This window comes from Podarcis gaigeae (assembly GCF_964106915.1).
Source record: "Podarcis gaigeae genome assembly, chromosome: 10".
NCBI lineage: Eukaryota > Metazoa > Chordata > Lepidosauria > Squamata > Lacertidae > Podarcis > Podarcis gaigeae.
In genome coordinates, this window is record NC_139686.1 from 13257385 (window position 1) to 13277460 (window position 20076).

General features: G+C 44.3%; 1 protein-coding gene across 8 annotated transcripts in view; it reads right to left on the bottom strand.

Moving 5' to 3' along the window:
- SOX5 (SRY-box transcription factor 5) overlaps window positions 1-20076 on the bottom strand; it is a 769299-nt gene that overhangs the window by 561296 nt on the left and 187927 nt on the right. For 4 of the 8 annotated variants that reach the window (XM_083700221.1, XM_083700226.1, XM_083700235.1 and 1 more), the window contains exon 3: window positions 6077-6150. The exons of 1 other annotated variant lie outside the window; for it this stretch is intronic. The gene's annotated coding sequence lies outside the window, so the exon portion shown is untranslated. Of the gene's footprint in view, window positions 1-6076; window positions 6157-18233; window positions 18437-20076 lie in introns of those variants that run through there. 3 more of the 8 variants (XM_083700225.1, XM_083700230.1, XM_083700232.1) reach the window with 2 other exon arrangements.

Genomic DNA, 20076 nt, shown 5'->3' on the forward strand with positions numbered 1-20076 from the left:
TGCCTGGATTGAACCTGTGACCTTCTGTATGCAAAACTCCATGGGGCCAACCTGGATAGCTTTGAAAGAGGACTGAACACATTCATGGAGGCCAAGGTTCTCAATGGCTACTAGCAATGATGGTTATGCTCTTTCTCCATGGTTGGAATTAGTCTGGTCAGCTTCCGTCCACAGCATTGGAGGGGGTGTAATCAGTAGCAGTCATCAGGCCAGCAGTGCTATCTGACCTCCTGGCACCAGCATCCGTGTGGCTTCAGAAGAGGTAGAGGTCACAGACCCTCCAAGTGTCCCTATTTTCGAGGGAAAGTCCCAGATTTACAGAAGCCATCCCGGTTTCTGATTTGATTCTGGTATGTCCCGCTTTCCCTTAGGATGTCCCTATTTTTATTAGAGGAACGTTGGAGGGTTATGGAGTTATGTGACCCCTGAGCCAAGGAGATACAACCTTTAGAAGACTTCTGAAGGCAGCCCTGTATAGGGAAGCTATAGTACTACCAACCTTACTGTATGCTTGTGAAACATTTATAAACGGCATCTTATAAACCACTTATAAACGCCATCTCCAACTCCTCGAAAGATTCCATCAACGGTGTCTCCAGAAAATTTTACACATCACTTGGGAAGACAGGCAAACTAATATCAGTGTACTGGAAGAAGCAAAGATCACAAGTTTTGAAGCAATGATTCTTCAACATCAACTTCGTTGGACTGGTCATGTTGTGTGGATGCCTGATGATCATCTTCCAAAGCAACTACTCTATTCCGAACTTAAAAATGAAAAGCGTAATGCTGGTGGTCAACAAAAGAGTTTTAAAGACTGTCTCAAGGCAAGTCTAAAAAAATGTAGTAGAAACACTGACAACTGGGAAACATTGGCCTGCGAGCGCTCCAATTGGAGAGCAGGTGTCATGTGCTTTGAAGACACTCAAACTCAGGACACAAGGGAGAAACGTGCTAAGAGGAAGGCACGTTTGGCAAATCCACACCATGATCAACTCCCACCCAGGAACCAATGTCCCCACTGTGGAAGGGCGTGGGGATCCAGAATTGGCCTCCACAGTCACTTACAGACTCACTATTAAAAACGTGTTTATGGAAGACAATCTTATTCAGCTATGAGTGATCGCCAAAGAAGAAGAAGATATCCTACCCAGCACTGACACAGTCATTTAGTGTGGTGGCACATTTTGCATGCATACGGCCTGTGAATTCCTTCCTCTCTGGAAATACAACACAACTATCAATGGCTACTAAGCCTGGTAGCCACGCCTGTCTCCATGGTTGGAGGCAGTGATGCTTCTGAATACTAGTTGTTGAAGAGCACACTAGGGAAGAGGGCTCTTGTGGCTGGGTCCTGCATGAGGGTTTACCAGGGCATCTGGTTGGCCACTGTGATAAGAGGATGCCAGGCTAGATGGTGACAGTGTTTGGAAAAGAAAAGGTTCTGACCTCCTTTTTACTCCTTTGCCTAGTCCTCAGACCTTAGTTGGCACAAAAGAGCCTTTGAGAAAGAGTATTCTTGCAAACTATTGCTGCTTTTATCCTTAAGAAGTCTTCTTCTCCAACCACGACCAACAGCTTTTACACACACCAAACGCAACCAGCTTTCTACCATCCAACCAACCTACACCCAACACTAACATTGACCACTCTATATATACAGGTACAATTTGGTGAAAGGTTGCATGAGTCATTGTAGGCCGCTGACTCATGCTGACTTAGTTCTTTTAGCATAAAAGAAAAAGCGGCCAATTTTTAGCCGTGACAGATGGATCATTGGACTGATCTAGCAAGGCTGCTCTCATGTTAAAGAGAAGTGGAGGGATCATCCTCCCTTTCAAAAATCAAGGAGGAAGAGGAGCGCAAGCCTGTTTCCTCCTGCTCTGGAGGGTAGGACTCGAACCAATGGCTTCAAGAGATTCTGACCAAACATACAGAAAAACTTTCTGACAGTAAGAACTGTTCGGCAGTGGAACAGTCTCCCTTGGGAGGTTGTAGACTCTCCTCTCTTGGAGGTTTTAAAGTGGAGGTTGGATGGTCATCTGTCATGGATGCTATAGCTGAGATTCCTGGATTGCAGGGGGTTGGACTGGATGACCCCTGGATCCCTTCCTATGAGGAGTAGAATGTGAGGTTTAAGAGTTAAAGAAGGAGGAGAAATTTAGGCTGGTCTACTTCAGAGATAAAGGAGCAATGTATTTCTTGCTGCAAAAAAGGGCAGGGGGCAGAAGGAAAGGTTGGATTAACCATTATGCAAAGTATGCTATAGCATAGGCCTAGCCATATGGTAAACCCTTGGTAGGGCTTAAAGTGGATAAAACTATCATCCGCTAGGCACCAGCTGCTTCTGATCCTCACAACAGCATCTTGACACAGAGTGTTCAGCAGTGGTAATCCTCTACTTTTGATGCAACAAGCATTGATATGGCTCCACTACAAAAATTTCTAGAGCTGAAGCCGGTGAAAAAATAAAATGAAAGATAACTCACTGATGCGAATACGTTGTCCAAGAGATTCGGAATGCTACAACAAGTAAGCATGATGCAGAACAAAAACAAAAATGCAAACAAATGTTTCCTTGCCTGTTGCCATCATCCCATGAGATGGGCAAGAGAAAGATGAGTGATAGGGCCAATCTCTTCTGAGACGAGGCTCCATCTGAACACAAGAACTAGTCACGAGCCACTGAAACTGTATCTTATGTTGCTAGCAAGGAAATGTTGGTGGATTCCAATGCTGGAGGGATGTTAACAACAGATGGGTGGATAGTTGGAGGGTTTTTATATTATATTGCCAAGGCCCCATGTGTGTCTGTGCATCCACATCTGAACATGTGCAACAGCTGTACCATCCGCCCCCTTGATATCAACTATGGAAGGCAGGTGGTCACTAAAGTATCTCTTCCAAAAATGCTTTAGTTTGGTCCATGGATGGTTAAGGGTGCAACACACTTGGGAGGTGCAGTATCTGCTCCAAGACCTTGATGACTCCAGCTTAGGACAAAGAACTTGTGGCCCTTCAGATCTTGCTGGACTTGCAACTCCCATCAGCTCCAGGAGGCCAGCCCTACCATTAGACAACAAGACAACCACATCAGGTGGCAAATGCTACTGCTCCCAAGTCCCAGCTGTATCCCTCAGTTAGAGCAGTGTGTGCCACATTGCCTGATTTGCCTAACTAGTCTGGAGCCCTTGGTGGTGGTGGAGGACACAATGCTGTTGCCAGGGCTGAAGTAAGATCTAACTGCCACTCTAGTTGGCTTCTGTATATTAATATTTTATTAGAAAAAGGGGGGGGGAGAGAAAGAGAAAAAGTGAGTGAGGACAAATAATAAATATATGATTATTTATTATTTATACTCCACCCATCTGGCTGTGTTTCCCCAGCCACTCTGGGCGGCTTCCAACAAAATATTAAAATACAATAGTCCTTCAGATATTAAAAGCTTTCCTAAACAGGGCTGCCTTCAGATGTCTTCTAAAAATCTGGTAGTTGTTTTTCTCTTTGACATCTGGTGGGAGGGCGTTCCACAGGGCGGGTGCTACTACCGATAAGGCCCTCTGCCTGGTTCCCTGTAACTTCACTTCTCGCAGTGAGGGAACCGCCAGAAGGCCCTTGGCACTGGACCTCAGATGTGTATATTCTTATTCTTATTAAGTCAATAACCTAATAAACTCATTCCAAATATCATTGTATTTATCCAAAGAAAGTCTGTGTCCATAAGCTGCCCATTCATACGTGTTGCCAATATTGTCGTTTTGTCAAGCCATTGTTTAAGAAGAATCGAATATCTATTCTTCCCATTCATCAGTATCAGTCTCTTGGCCACCATTAGGGTGTGTAGAATCCATTTTCGCCGTGCTGCTGTCAATTTCCATATAATGGGTATATAGTTCAAGAACATATTCACCTCTGAAAATCTGAAGTTTCCATAGTGTCTTGCTTCTATAGTCCATCACTTTCTCCCAAAACTTAGCAAGTGTGGGACACAGTAGAAGCATATGTTTCAAAGAAGCATTGTCCATATCACATCTCCAGCAAAGAGCTACATTAGATAGTCATTTCTTATACAAACATAAGGCCTCTGTATGAGAAACGGATGAACCAGGAGGAATAATACTATATTGTCCTTCACCTTATTCAGCAAAATATTTTCAGTTGGCCCAAAGCCTGAACCAGCATGGTCAATGGTCAGGAATGATGGGATTTGTAGCCAACAACATCTGGAAGGCTACAATTTCTCCATCCCAGCTGATGGCTTAACACAAATGTGGGGAATCCTGTCTGCAAGATAAGTTTCTGCAAATCTCCTGTATTCCTGCCTTAGATTTTGCTCTCTTTCTGAGTTCCTGAGTCTTTATATGGCAAGCAGAATAATATGACTAATTCTATGTGTCCTGATCCTGATCTCAATATGTTACTCCTATATTTATAACCACGGTGGTAAGCATCCTAAAATGGAGGCGTCCACACTGGGGGTGGGGTGGGAGGACAAAGAGAAATGACATACAGATGAGAGAAAGAAAACAAGGAAGAAGAAAAAACAAAGAATGTATCTTATCTCAGGGGAAACATTCTTCTCTTTAATCACTTCATTTTTTTTTAACAAAAAGAAAGAATTCAGTCTTTGTCTTGATGATGAAAAAGAAACACAAGCTCTTTCTGCCACACGGGTCAAAACCCCTGGAGAGAAAACCTTTTTTTATGTCATTAAAAAATAAACCACTGTCTCTGCTTAATACTACAAAGAAACAAATTAGAAGCTAAATTGCAGATGTACAGGATTATATGAAAATTATATACGTTTGAGAGCGTTCTCCACAATTTGCACGCACAGGCACAGACAGTGAAACAAACAGAATTGATGGGCAAATCATTCTGAAATGGCTAAGATTTCAATTATCATTGGGAAATGACTTTCATGGGCATTCGCACCATTGTCCAACGCATTTTGAAAAGGGTGCCTGCTAGACTGGATTGCCTGCCTCCTTGTGTGCCACCAGCCACACAAAACAGCTCACTCCCTTCCCTCCGCTGTAAAAACAAGGAGAACAAAGAGTCTTGTGGCACCTCAGTCTCAAGAAACTATCAAATCTAATGCGGCTACAAGCTTTCATGAACCAGAGTCCCCTAAATACTGCACACTCTCAACTCCTGATGGAACCATCCATGGTCTGAGAAAATGCTTGGGTACTCTCTACCCCATCTCCCCTGCAGCTGCTTAAGAAGGAGCCATGTGCCCTGGACAGAAGGCAGAAATGAGGAAGGACCCTGAGCCTGAGAGGACCCTGTTTCCTGGGAACCTCAGCTCCAGGAGACAAATCAGGCATCTCTTGCTGCATCTGGTCTTCAGATCATCTGAAGACCAGACTTGGTAGATTATGTTCCGTATTTCAACAACCATGAGCTAAGCAAAAGTAGTATACATACTCATGACAACTAAAAACAAGACTGATGCGTGGAAATCTGAATGAGGTAGAACAGGTGCAATAGAGGTCATTTCCCTTCCACATTATAGCCAACTGAGTTGGCTGTTTTTACATCCAGCCAACGCATGAAGGAAGAAGCTGATCCAAAAGCATGCTAAAGTCTTGAACTAAAAGTCAATGAAGTCAAAGCATACATTTTCAGCCTTTAATAAACATCCTTTTTTGTGTGTGCTTATAAGAAGTTCAGAGGAAATCTGTACCACGGAAGGAAAGAAAAACCTTCCCATGAGCCACACAACCAAACACGGACAACAAGATCTAAACAAAGGATCACACAAGATCAAGCCCCAAACCTTTGTGACTTCCTTGTGTAACAGCTTACATTCAAAACATGCAGAATGGAACCTAATCTTACATCTATAATTTCCACTTGCTTGGTTCATTCTTGTTCCATTGACCATCTACCCCCACATTCTCATTTTCACTGTTAAGCAATGGACACTTTTCAATAAGGCACATGGAATTTAAAATGGCTGGGTTTTTCTTCTTGAAGAGATAGGTGCTCCAATATTTGGGGTTTTCCCACTAGGCCCAAGCCTAGTTTTAATCTAAAGTACATTTCTGAAAGCAGAAAATCCAAGACTTACCTGTTGAGCTTCCCAGCTTGACCACTGTCTCTTAACCACTCCACCACTCTTGTCTTTTATATCCTCATTTGCTTCTGAAACTGAAGAAGAAAGGGGGGGGGAGAGAGAGAGAGACACCATGTTACCAGTTAAATCAGAGGTCAGCAAACTTTTTCAGCAGGGGGCCGATCCACTGTCCCTCAGACCTTGTGGGGGATTGGACTATATTTTTTGGGGGGGGGAATGAACGAATTTCTATGCCCCACAAATAACCCAGAGATGCATTTTAAACATTCTACTCATGTAAAAACACCAGGCAGGCCCCACAAATAACCCAGAGATGCATTTTAAATAAAAGGACACATTCTACTTATGTAAAAGCACGCTGATTCCCGAACCATCTGTGGGCCGGATTGAGAAGGTGATTGGGCCAGATCCGGCCCCCGGGCCTTAGTTTGCCTACCCATGAGTTAAATGGTCAATTGTTCTATGAAAACAAAATGAATGAACTCCAAATGTCTTACAAAGGCACACACTAAAGACTTATTAAGGACTGTTGATCTATGGAGGCACAAAGTGGAAAGGGAGGCAGAATATTTGGTGCAAGGTTCTCCATCCCTCTCTGCTCATGCACATCAGCTTCAGCAAGACTGGCCAGATGCAAGAGAGGACAGGACTCTTGTGCCTCTCCAGAGTTATTATTGTTGTTTCCATTTATGAATCACTTCCTGTAGAAGCACCTCAAAGCAATTTCACAATAGTAGTATTATATGCAAAGGATGTGTAGGCTTGTGAAGACATCCATGACCTGGAGCATGGAAGGCAGATTGAGATCATATGGGTAAAAAAATTAGGAGAGGGAAATGACAGAGACCTTACTGTGGATGTCGGCTATAGACCTCCAAGCAAGACTGAAGGATTGGAAGACAACAACAACAACAACTTATTATTTATACCCTGCCCATCTTGCTGGGTTTCCACAGCTACTCTGGGTGGCTTCCAACAAAATACTAAAAACACAATACAGCATTAAACATTAAAAACTTTCCTAAACAGGGCTGCCTTCTGATGTCTTCTAAAAGTCAGATAGTTGTTTATTTCCTTGACATCTGATGGGAGGGTGTTCCACAGGGCGGGCGCCACTACTCTGCCTTCCTACAGCAGCTTTCCAAACGTTCAAAAAGGGGAGCTATAGTAACCATGGGAGACATCAATTACCCAGTATCTGTTGGAACTCAAAACTCTGCCAAGAATGTAAGGTCCGACAAATTCTTCCATTGCCTTGCTGACAAGTTTCATTCCTGATGCTGGAATCCAGCTGGGAAGAAAGGGAGGCAACAGACCACAGGAAGATAAGCTACAGATGCAGGACAATTTAGCATCTCCCAACTGCATGTTTCTCTACTGTGTGGCTGATAGGGCAGAAGAGCCAATGACAGGCAGTCTCAGCTCAGTCTAGTTTTGTCCCCATCTTCCTGCCTGCTGAATTCTACAAGGGGCAACCCTGAGGCAAAGGAAGAGGAAGCAGACATACAGATGCACCCCCTGGACTGGCTGTTAAAAAAAGGCCACCAGATGGCAGCTGGCTGAGCACAGAGAGTGTTGGATGGGGCACTCTGAAAGCACCCTGACTCATGGATTCCCAGTTGAGAAACTGGCAACATTGGCATAAAATGGCTCTGCCAGCTGATTAAAGTGGGGCTGACCAGAAGCAAGCTGAGAGATCTTTCAGCAGGCACACAAATCAGCGGCTGATAGTACAGCATAATGCTAAACTGCCTCAAACTCTTTATGGGAAGGTGAAACGAAAAATGAAAAATAAGCAGAGAGGACCTGCATCCCATCTGACTGTATTATTCACGCTGGTGGGTTTTTTCATTCTCGCCTCTAGAGATTGCAAGGATGGGAACAAAACTACCAAAGAGTTAAACCCAAAGCCATTTATACACCACAGACCATGCACTACTCCCCCCCCCCCTTGGGTGAACAAATGAGACATTCTTTGCACTTTGCTTGTAGGCACATCATGAGTTTTGCGGATGACAGTGTGAAACTAGCAGCTTCTTTTCAACAGTGTCACGCTTTCGTAAACAAAGAAGAGATAGAGCCTCTTTCCTTTCCTGAAATGTTGCTTTTCCCTAATGCATTGTCGTCGTTACTGTCATTGGATATATTTCCCTTTTGCTTTATAAAATAAAATCAGTTTTCTTTTTTAAAGAAAGTTTCCATGTGTTAAAGTAGTTTCCATGTGTTATGTTGAATGAGTGGAAGGTGACTGGACTGTGGGTTCCTCCACACATTTAGGTTAATAAGTGCAACTCAGGACTTGTTCTCAGTGAAAAGAGATCCATGCTGCAGAACTCCATCTTCTCCGGCGATGTAAGGTGCTCGTGGTCTTGTTTGATACTACATCTATAGGAATGGACCTGTTGTATCAGTCTTTGGTGTTGATGAACACATATTGCAGCAATCCAGTCTTTGGGGTACTAAGACCACAGTGGCCAAGTTATCATGGTCCAGGAATACCTGTAACTGCCTGATCTCCTGAAGCTGGTAAAAGGGACTCCTTGTCCTTGTGACCACCGAGTGACAAAGATGAGTCCAAAAGCAGCCTCAGGCTATGAACTCACTCCTGAGTGCAACCCTATTCAGAGCAGACAACTGATCCATTTCTCTGGCACAGGAACCAGGACCTCTCTCTTGCCAGGGTTTAGCATCCAGAATTAAAAGCAGTTAAACAAACCAGAGTCGTGGGAATAGGGTGAGTTCTAAAAATGCACAGTTTCAAAGACCGGAGCTAAGAGACACATCTTCAGCATTTGCTAGTTGGTAAAGGTGTCAAATGTACCTCTGTAGGAAAAGAACTACACAACTGAGGAGTTGCCTCAGAGAATGGCCTCTCTTGGGCCGCCTCCAAATTTATGTGGTTGGCGGAACTACCCAGAGTGCCCCTTCTGCTGATCTTAACACCTGGGGGGAGGGCCTATAGGGATGCAGTCTCTCAGATACTTGGGGATAAAGTACAGTGGTACCTCAGGTTACAGACGCTTCAAGTTACAGACTCCGCCAACCCAGAAATAGTACCTTGGGTTAAGAACTTTGCTTCAGGATGAGAACAGAAATCGTGTGGCGGCGGCACGGTGGCAGCAGGAGGCCCCATTAGCTAAAGTGGTACGTCAGGTTAAGAACAGTTTCAGGTTAAGAACAGACCTCCAGAACGAATAAAGTTCTTAATCCGAGGTACCACTGTAGTTTAGGGTTTAAGCACTAGTCTGGCCCAGAAATGAACTGCAGCCAATTTAGAACAAAGAACTTGCAAAAACATAAATAAGAGGATTGCTTTTAGGGATTACTGATGACTCGTTGCATCCTAAATTGCACACTTGAAACCAACGGGACAAGTTAGTCCTGACTTAATTGAAGTTCCATGTGTTTCAACGGGAATGAGTTCAATTAACTTAATCTGGATTCAACTCTATCGTTTTAAGGGGCAATCTCCCTGGTATACAGTTACAAATTCTCCACACACAATCTATTGCTTCCTCCTCCCTCTCAGATCAGCGAATAGTCCTTCCCCTCACTGCCTTGTGAAGTAATTCAGGACTCTGGGAGTCGACAAACTCACTTACATCTGATATGCAATTACAGAGATCTGGCTCTGTTCAGGAAATTCACTTGCTACCTTATATGCCTATCTTATATTTGCCTGCCCTCTAGAGACAGGCTTGAATCACAGTCCCATCTGCGAAGAAGCGCCACCTTTTCTTTCAGAATGTTTTGCTTGCTATGAAATAATGCACAGTGGTCTAGAGCGAAACTTCCTGAACCATGGCACTTGATTCCATAATTCATGTCAGATCTAACATGTAGATAGCTCTGATCCATAACCCATTTTGTTTGATTTCAGACTGCTGTTCTGAAAAGCACTTATGCAGTCTTTAAACAAAGAGTCCTACATGTGAAATCAGGCTCCTTCCAGAAAGCGACTTAGGTTTTAAGCAAGTTGTTGAGATATCACACCGGCATCAGTCTTTTTGGTTTTAGTTTTTTACTTACAAACAGGTTTCCCCCAGACAAGGTCAGTCTGGATTAAATGGCAAGGTGCATGCCGCCTCATATCCAAATTTATGATTGAATTATTTGGCCTGCTTGAAAAACAACACCCCTCATTACCTTCTTAAGGTACTGGTTTGCTGGGTTTATTTATTTATTTATTTATTTATTTAACTGAACAGGATGGTTATGAAAATGTTTGACATCTATGAAGAGATGCTGCCAACACTTTGCTTGGGATTCAAGGGGTGAAATTGACGGCTGGGGTTCCATACAGGCTTGGTTTGGGGGTGCATAGTGTGGGACATGAAGCAACACAATCTGAGAATTAATGAAGGCTCAGTTGACAACAACAACAACAACAGCATGGCGCCCATCTGACTGGTTTACCCCACTCTGGGCAACTCCCAACAAAATATTAACAACACAGTAAAACATCAACCATTAAAAACTTCCCTGAACACTGCTGCCTTCAAATGCCTTCTAAGAGTCAAATAGTTGTTTATCTGTTTGACATCTGAGGGGAGCGCATTCCACAGGGAGGGCGCCACTACCGAGAAGGCCCTTTGCCTGGTTCCCTTAAGCTTCACATCTCACATTCATTTTTCACTAGCGATGGGTGAAGCTGTCAATTTCAGTTTCTCTCAGTTTCTCAAGCTTTCCCAATCTTAAACTGATTTCTACATCCATCTGCAGGATTTCAGAAGTCCTCGTAAAAATTCACAAATTCAGTACAAATTCCTCCTGATATACGCCTCCTGTTTTTGTGCAATTTGGTCTAATGCAGGCATTTTCGCAAAGCCTTTCCCCCTAAAATAATGCATTACTGTATGTTGTTTTCACTGATGTATGCATTTTGTGCAGACTTTACCAGAGTATATGCCTTTTTGTACACATTACTTGGCTGGCGAACTGCATTGCAAATTTGAGGAAGTACGAATTTTGCAGGATGGCAATATTTTGTTTCTCTTAATGTTTTGGAAAGTTTTGGAAAGTTAGGCAGCTTGGCTTTTGAATGCAAACTAAATTTCTTTCCCCCATTCTTAGTTTTTGAGGCACAAGACAGTCTGATGCCTAACATGCAGGACAAACGAATGCGTCCACTTCCATACACAGACGTTGCTGCTTCAGTCAAACCTCAGTTGTCAAACATAATCCATTCTGGAAGTCCATTTGAATTCTGAACCGTTCAGCAGCTGAGGCACAGCATCCGATTGGTTGAAGGAACTTCCTGCACTCAAGTGGAAGTCACGTTGAATGTTTGGCTTCCAAAAAAAGTTTGAAAACCGGAGCATTTACTTCCAGGTTTTCAGTATTCGGGAGCTGAAACGTTCCAAAATGGAGCTGTTCAGGAACCAAGGTTTGACTGTGTGGCGATCCCACAGGGTCCCCAGACGTTTCACCATCTATTGATCCCTGTACCACCACTTTATTTCTCGCTGCCACTACCCAGGCCCTACCTGGGACAATACTAAGTTCAGTCAGAGTTAAATTGGAACAAAAAAATTCTGTTTATTTATTGCAGTTTAACAAGCGTCTGGTTTCATAAATGGTATTGGTCAATTACAATCCTGGGGTGCCTATCCAGACCTATAACATACGCTACCTGCTCTCACTCACTAAACCATCTCTCAGATATTTACTTGTCTTCCTAGCTCCTGTTCCTGACTCAGCTTCTTTCGCTACACTAACTCAACCTACGCACAGACTCTATTCCAATTCACTCCCACTCCAACCAACCACCCAACTCCCAACAAACTCCTCCCTTCGCCCCTCCCAGAGCTAGTTTTATAGTCCCTCTGACTCCACCCCCTGGGTTCTGATTGGGTAACTTGTTTAACTATTTCATCTCCAGCACTCTCATATGTTAACGTCACAGGCTGTATCTTGCCTGAGGACAGCATGGGAACTTAGTGGCTGCAGCATAAACCATGCAGTGCACACAGCTCTGCCTTTCCTCATCTTGTCTCTGCCATCAGCCTATGGCGTTCTGTTGCCTGGGGCAGCCACCCCGCTCTGCCTAATGGTAGGGCCAGCCCGGTCAATTTGCAAGACCAGGCATTCCAGTTCTAGTCATGCCTTTTAAAAAAATAACAGGGCTGGGCCAAAGCCAGTGTTGGTGGTGAGAAACATTTAATAGGAAAACATTGGTGCCTGTGCAATGTGTAGCCCGACTTCAGAGCTTCTGGGGGTAAATTCCATGGGACTTGCTACAATCTGAATCAAGTGAAAATGGTGATGATAACACCAGCTAGGATAGCTTGGTCGGTAGAGCAGGAGATTTTTAATCTCAGTGTCATGGCTCCGAGCTCCACATTGGGGAAAAGATTCCTGCATTTTAGGGGATTGGAATAGACGACACCCCCCATAGGGGATCCAGACTATGGGGAGCCCCAAAAAATCAATAATTACAATCTGGATTATAATTTGGTCTTTTTTTATTTTAGTTTTTTATTTCAATTGGATTGTGATTGGATATGTTGATTGGATGTTTTTTATTGGAAAATCAATAAAAATGATTTATTTTTTAAAAAAGGAATAGATGACCCCAATTGCCCCTTCCAGTTCTATGTTTCTCTGATTCTAACAACTGCAAAAATACTATACAGTGGTACCTCTGGTTGTGAACAGGATCCGTTCCGTAGGCCCATTCGCAACATGAGCAGAACGCAACCCGTGTCTGCACGTGCGCAGGTCGCGATTCGCCACTTCTGCGCATGCGTGTGATGTCATTTTGTACGTCTGCACATGCGCGAGCGGTGAAGCCCAGAAGTAACCCTTTCTGGTACTTCCGGGTCGCCGCGTGACACAACCTGAAAATGCTCAACCTGAAGTAAACTTAGCATAAGGTATGACAGTAATATAATTAAAATATTATGAGAAGAAGGAGAAGAGAAATATTTCTTACCCAGGGCAGATTACAGCATATTAAAACACAACACAATTAAAATAACCAACCCCCCCAAACAATAATTCCATACATCATGTTACAAAGAGGGCACCTACTTCATGTTTCACCCAAGATCCCTCATTGCATTTGAGTTCTACCTGCAGAAATCTTTACATGATCAGGGCCCCTTTAAAAATAAAAGGATAGTAAATAAACAAGGAGCTTCCCAGGGCCAAGAGAATACATCAGTGTGTGGTGGCAGGCAAGGCAAGGTAAAGCATGCTATGTATGTGCTCTGCCTCTCACCACCATCATGATTTGCCCAGGAATCGATGAAAAACCCTTTACAACTGGGGTGGGGGGAGAGAAACCTGTGGCCCTCTGAATGTCATTGGACTCCATCTCCCATCACCCCTGACCATCGGCCATGCTGGTTGCGGCTGATGGGAGCTGTGGTCCAACAATACTATCTGGAGGGTCGCTGGTTCCTCACTATACATTGGGCGATGCTGAAATGGTCCAGGACTTGAGCTATCACCAAAGTTAATCTATGGCAAAATGTTGATGTAAAATGTGAGGTTCTTCCTCACAAAGAACACATTAGAAAAGCAAAATGGGGTGGGGGTGTTGGGGGTTTCTGTACACACACCCCCCAAGCTAGGTAAAATTGCATCAGCCCAGCTCTCCTGTCATTAAATTCAGTGGCATCCCTTTGAATATAAACAGCAGCAGCAACAGGAACAGGCCCCGGCTTACTTAGATTGTGTTAATTATAATCAGTGTTTTACTTTTTACGTCTTTGATTGTTAAGTTGGCAAAGTGCTGTGGAGATCCCTTTGGGGATGCGAGGCTCTATAGGAACGCAAGCTATTATTATTAAATAAAAATCACCTGGAGTTTAAATTATACAATAGCCACCTGATTACACTTAGCACTCCAGCTGTAATAAAAAAATAATTGCATGCAATATAAATTAAAGATGTGTTTACCCAAGTTCAGCAAAGTTCAGGTGCTCTGAAATAATCACAGAGGTGTCAGGAGAGAGTTGTGATACCTTCATCAGTCAGGCTGTCTCGGTATAAAGGGAGTTTAGAGCGGAGGCGCCTGGGAGGAGCAGAGGCCAACCGCCAGGTGAACGTTAGCAGAACCAAGTCAAACATAGAATAATAGAACCACAAATTGTAGAGTCGGAAGGGACCCTGGGGGTCATCTAGTCCAACCCCACTGTAATTCAGGAATCTCAGCTAAAGCAATAATTGCAAATCAGGGCAAGGGCAACACCATATCAGGGGTTAAATGATGGCACACAGAGTTCCAATGGAGACAGGAACCAAAGATTGATAGAATGGTAGGTGTTATGTACTGAAGTTCTAACCCTGGGCCAGGAGGGGGATACTGTAGATAGTTTTCACTCAGGTCCACATATGCAAATAAGGAATTGAAAGTGACGTTCAGTGATTGGATGGTGACAGAAAGTTGTTACTGCTGCGTTCTAGTGGAGCTCTATATAAGCAGGTTGGCTGAACCCTTCAGCCCAGTTCTGTTCTGGGCCTGTGAATAAACAAGAGTTGCTTGAAGAATCGCTGTGTCGTCTGATATGTTCACCCACAACCTAACAGTAGGGCTCATGGTAGAGCACTTAACATAGATAAGAACATAGTGGCTAAAAGATTGAGCTGTGAATCGTGAAGCCCCTGATTCAAATACTGCCTCTGCCATGATCTCATTGGGCAAAGCATTCAGTTTCGGTACCTCCATATGCAATATGGAGGTGGCTAATACTGGCTTACCTTACTGCAAAGATGGAGAGCACTCCCTCCGGATACTTAAAAGTAAGATACAGATGTTATTATTATAGACAATCTAGGCTAAGGAAAGTGGCTATTAAGAAGCAGAAATCCAGACCTATTTTTTGCAGAAGGGGAAAAAAAGGTGGCCTTGTACTTAAAAGACAGTCTTCACTGTGCAAACATTTTTACATAATTGAAGTATCATTTGAATTTCAGGCAATAATGTGTTATGCTTTAAGCCTTATTGTGGGGATCATCATAGCTTGTTTTTGTTTTATTTTGTGCTACAGAATTAACAGTATTAAATATATTCTTAGAACACAAAAAAATAAATAAAAATAAAAATAAAAATAAAATAAAATATGGACTGCCAAGGAGGGATGTTGGAGGAATTCGTTATTTGTCCATTCCAATACGAGCAGGCCAGAACTATACCTCCCAGAATAATTTGTGGATTGGTACATAGCTATTGTTGGATTTCACACTTCTCCAAATACTGTGACAGTTATTCACTCAAAAAGCCCCAGGAGAGGTCTTTTAAAAGTGTGTATTTGGAGAAAATGTATGCTTTAAAACATGTATTTAACAGCATTTGTGGGTTTGTGTGTAATTTATGGAGGGGGGAGAGAGAGAGAGAAAGAGAGGGGGGGAGAGAGAGAGAGGAGAGAGAGAGAGAGAGAGAGAGAGAGAGAGAGAGAGAGAGAGTGTTTAATGAGGAAACAAGATGAAACAGACTTATGGGTGAAAATATGGAAAAGAGACACAGACAAGAACTAGTGATCCATCCAGTTCTACTGCCAAGTCTGCAAATTACAAACATTTATGCAAATGTACTTAATTTACACAATGTATTCCGGAAGCGCAGTTCCTTGGACCCAGCCCCCATGGTTATGACAATAGCTATTCTAGTAACCCCGCACCCACCCAAATAGCTGCAATGTGATGCCATAGTAGCTGTGCTTTGCTCTGCGTTGGCTCGAGGCCATCAATGTACGGAACCGTCCTGCAATTAAAATGTATGGGATTCTCTCCAGATGCATCAACAGAAGCCCTCTGCATGCATATGGACCACCATGATCTACAAATACTAGGTGAGTTCTGGAAACCTGTCAGGTGATGGCAATTGCAAGGCAGATATGGAAACTGCACAAATGCCCACATCTGTACCTTTGTATCTCTATCTGTATTTGGTGCTTTTTTCCCTTAGACAAAAAGGTCCCAGAATTCACCTCCCTCACAACACCCACCCCAGAGGTTCTCGTCAGGCTTGGGGGGGGGTGTCTCTTCACCAGCCAGAGACTTGTTGATGCTGCTCAGCTGAGGTATGGGGAGCCTTCCTCCCCATATCTGAGCAGCTTAACAAGCCCACCACCACCTTGCCTCTCCAGCTCAGGTGAGCTGGAGCATCACTGGGACTTGCTCAGCTGAGGTGCGGCTTTGCCTGTGAGGTTGAAGAGCCTCAACAAAGCTCTGGCTCATAATGAGACCCTCATTCTCCAGAGCCTGTAGAGCAGTGGTGGCCAAACTTGGCCCTCCAGCTGTTTTGGGACTACAGTTCCCATCACCCCTGACCACTGGTCCTGTTAGCTAGGGATGATGGGAGTTGTAGTCCCAAAACAGCTGGAGGGCCAAGTTTGGCCACCACTGCTGTAGAGGGTGTCCCCTTCCGGCTCTGGGGAGGGTCTCCTCATGAGCCGGAGGCACAGCAGGACTTTCCAGAGGCTGGTCAGGTCTCTCCCCCCACTTCGGTGGACCAGCTGAGAGGTACCAGAACACTGTTCCAGCTGGGGGGAACGCCCCTATATCTATATTAGAAATAGCAACTGGGTGCTTGGCAAAGACTAGCCCTGGAGCTAGCTGCACATCCCTTTAGAACGTGTCAGTGGAAGTGCACTGGGTAGTCTCTGTCAGTCAAGCTATAACATATCCTGACACCCCTTTTAGCAGAGAGCAGCTTGAAGGCTAAGTCAGGATGATGTCTTCAGCAGTGGGCGAGATCCGGGGTGGGGAAAGATGGAGGGAGCTGGCAAGGGGCTATGAGAGGAGCGGTATTAGTTCCATATTGTTGTTCCACTCGAAGGACACAGTGTGTCATAACAAATTACCATTAATTTGCACCAGCAGTACTGTTAGATTAAGACGGGCAAGCAATGATGACAAATAGAACTTGCGAGTTCGCCTAACGAGAGGGCAAGGCTGCATCGCCGGAGCCGCTTCTCTCAATTAGTGGACAAGGCTTTTAATGCCTCCGCGCCCAACCAAAGCAATTTTGATTACTCAGAGCTAAGCCTTCGCTTAGAAGAATCCAGAAGCTGAAATGCATCTCCCACTCCCCCCCCCCCGCCCCGAACTCCACAGCTACTTCCCCCACCCCTTTTAAGCATAATTTATTTACGGAGCACTAATATAGAGAGAACCTGTATGGTTGCAAAAGAGCAGGATACTGAGTTCTCGGCCCCCCTGGTCTTGAACCGCTGGGTCCCATGACCCACAAGGGGGGACATGACTTGCCCCACCAAAAGATGAATCACGCGAAGAGCACTGCAACCATCTTTCAAGAAGAGGTGAAAAACAAGAGATGGGAGGAGGGAGAAAGGAAGAGCACAGATCTACAAACCTACTGGTAGGAACATAAAATGTACAAGGAGGAGCTAGAGGTATATCTTGGGTCTAGAAGGGTTAAGGGTAGTAGAGCTTTATCCCAACCTGGGAAAATCCAGGCATTTTAAACTGCAGCTGCCATCATTCCCAATCAGCATGGATCAGGGATTATGGGTTTCTGGGTTCTTAGAAGGACAAAATTGATGCCTCATTCCAGCAGCACTGGAGGACAACCAAGGCCCCACCATCATGGTTAGGCCGAAGCCACAGCCTGGACCCAGCGGACCAGAGATTCTTGAGGAGTGATGGAGGAATCAGTCCCTTTCTTGCATTATTTAAATATCCTGGCTCAGCAACAACAGGCTTATGAAACACATATTTAACTTTCTTATGAAGGTCCTCCCACAATTGCCCTACGACCAGTTTTTAAATGTCAGCCTATTGGCCTTTTGAAATTTCCTGCGTGGCGCTGTGGGTTAAAGCCTCAGCACCTAGGACTTGCCGATCAAAAGGTTGGCGGTTCGAATCCCTGCGGCGGGGTGCGCTCCCGCTGCTCGGTCCCAGCGCCTGCCAACCTAGCAGTTCGAAAGCACCTCCGGATGCAAGTAGATAAATAGGGACCGCTTACCAGAAGGAAGGTAAACGGCGTTTCCGTGTGCGGCTCTGGCTCGCCAGAGCAGCGATGTCACGCTGGCCACGTGACCCGGAAGTGTCTCCGGACAGCGCTGGCCCCTGGCCTCTTGAGTGAGATGGGCGCACAACCCCAGAGTCTGTCAAGACTGGCCCGTACGGGCAGGGGTACCTTTACCTTTACCTTTAATAACCAAAAGCTATTTGAACATACAGAATTATGGACTAATCGCTGCTCGGCCAATTTTGCCGAGTTTTCACAGGCGGCGGCAGAAGGACGAGAGAATGCAATTTAGCTACAACTTCAAAGTCGTGTTCTTCGTTATCATTGGAGTCGAGGCTCCTTTGTGTTCTTCCATCCCAATTTGGCTTTTCAAGTGAATGGGAACTAGTTGCTTACGTTTGCTCACGCCATGTCATCTGGCAACGGAGTTCTGGATAATAAATTGGTCAGCGGTGGAATGGTTGTGTCGGAACGCGCATAAGCATTTTCAGTGGTGGCTGGTCTCCATTGTGACAGGTTGGGCAGAAGGCAGGGAGGCCAATAGGAGGCAGAGGTAGAGCCAACGATAGGTGAAGCCACAGCCAATAGCAGGTGGAGCCACCCCCAATTGGCAGACTGAGCTTGGTGGGGCAGAACCCTCTTTGCCCTTGCGGACCATTTCCCATTGTCTTTTCTCATGATCTCACAGTCCATGAATGATCCCCAAACCATGCTTTTCCAGAAACACAGTTTCCCACCTTTGTGTATGTGACAGTGATTTCAGTGGGAGTGTTAAATATTCCTTCTCCTCAAGCAGGACCTGAGCACAACAGTGCTCTCCCTGCTTTTGATTCCCAGCAACCAGCACAGGTGGCACTGTGGGTTAAACCACTGAGCCTAGGGCTTGCCAATCAGAAGGTCGGCGGTTTGAATCCCCGTGACGAGGTGAGCTCCCGTTGCTCGGTCCCTGCTACTGCCAACCTAGCAGTTCAAAAGCACATCAAAGTGCAAATAGATAAATAGGTACCGCTCCGGCGGGAAGGTAAATGGCGTTTCCGTGCACTGCTCTGGTTCGCCAGAAGCAGCTTAGTCATGCTGGCCACATGACCCGGAAGCTGTACGCTGGCTCCCTCAGCCAATAAAGCAAGATGAGCGCCACAACCCCAGAGTCATCCACGACTGGACCTAATGGTCAGGGGTCCCTTTACCTTTACCTTTAACCAGCATTCAAAGCCAAATTGTCTCCAACAGTGAAGAGAGAACATTGCTGTTGTGGCTAGTAGCCAGTGACCCCTTATTTCTCTAAATTACTTTTCAAGCCATCTATGTTGGCAGCCATTGCTGCCTCTTATCAAACCCTATTTTCCAGGGACAGTCCCAGATTTACAGAAGACGTCCCAGATTTAATCCTGGAATGTCTCACTTTTCCGTGGGACTTCCCTACTTTCATCAAAGAAATGTTGGAGGGAGTTATGCAACCCCCAAACCAAGGAGGTTAAATAACTATGCCACCTTCAGAAGACATTTGAAGCCAGCCCTATATAGGGAAGTTTTTTAATGTTTAAAGTTTTATTATTTTTTTATATATGTTGGAAGCTGGGGCTGGGGCAACCCAGTCAGATGGGCGGGATCAATAAATTATTATTATTATTATTATTATTATTATTATTATTATTATTATTATTAAATAGGACATCCTTATTTTCAATGGAGAATGTTGGAGGACAGGTCTTATGGGAGCGATTTCCATATGATGTGTGAAGATTAACTTTCTTTTATCTGTCCCGAATCTTCCATGAATTCTAGTGTTATGAGAAACTGAGTATATACAATTTTTGTTGTCTGTCTATATTCATTTACAAATATTGTTCAACAATAGTCCTAATATACATTTTTAATTCATTTTGATATTATTATCCAATAATTTTTTGTGTGTTTTCCCATTAGGAGGTTTATTTTACTTCTATTGGTTTCCCTATTTCACATCGTCTTCTCTCTATATAACATAAATTCTCCCTATTCTTTTTTATATGTTTCATCACCCTGAGATTTATTTGTTTACAGACATTTTATG